General features: G+C 39.4%; 1 protein-coding gene across 1 annotated transcript in view; it reads left to right on the top strand.

The window, feature by feature from the left end:
- Window positions 1-787, top strand: part of si:ch211-198p11.6 — an 11,341-nt gene that overhangs the window by 2,776 nt on the left and 7,778 nt on the right. The gene's annotated exons all lie outside the window — the stretch shown is intronic.

The raw sequence follows: 787 nt of genomic DNA, 5'->3' as shown, positions 1-787 counted from the left end.
TGTTTACAAAAACAACAACACACGCAGTCCTGTTTACAAAAACAACACACACAGTCCTGTTTACAAAGACAACAATACACACAGTCCTGTTTACAAAAACAACACAGTCCTCCCGTTTACAAAAACAACACACAGTCCTCCTGTTTACAACAACACACACAGTCCTTTTTACGACAACACACACAGTCTTGTTTACAACAACAAACACAGTCCTGTTTACAACAACACACACAGTCCTGTTTACAACAACACACACAGTCCTGTTTACAAAAACAACAACAAACACAGTCCTGTTTACAACAACACACACAGTCCTGTTTACAAAGACAACAACACACACAGTCCTGTTTACAACAACACACACAGTCCTGTTTACAAAAACAACACAGTCCTGTTTACAAAAACAACACAGTCCTCCCGTTTACAAAAACAACACACACACTCCTGTTTACAACAACACACACAGTCCTGTTTACAACAGCACACACAGTCCTTTTTACGACAACACACACAGTCCTGTTTACAAAAACAACACACACAGTCCTGTTTACAACAACACACACAGTCCTGTTTACAACAACACACACAGTCCTGTTTACGACAACACACACACAGTCATGTTTACAGCAACAGACACAGTCCTGTTTACAACAAAACACAGACCTGTTTACAAAAACAACAACACACACAGTCATGTTTACAAAAACAACAACACACACAGTCCTGTTTACAACAACACGCACAGTCCTGTTTACAAAAACAACAACACACACAGTCCTGTTAACAA

The sequence above is a fragment of the Nematolebias whitei genome, chromosome 15 (genome assembly GCF_014905685.2).
Source record: "Nematolebias whitei isolate Nwh7 chromosome 15, NemWhi1, whole genome shotgun sequence".
NCBI classification, from domain to species: Eukaryota; Metazoa; Chordata; class Actinopteri; order Cyprinodontiformes; family Rivulidae; genus Nematolebias; species Nematolebias whitei.
The sequence above is the reverse complement of the archived record's forward strand: the minus strand, read 5'-3'. Positions and strand labels throughout refer to the sequence as shown.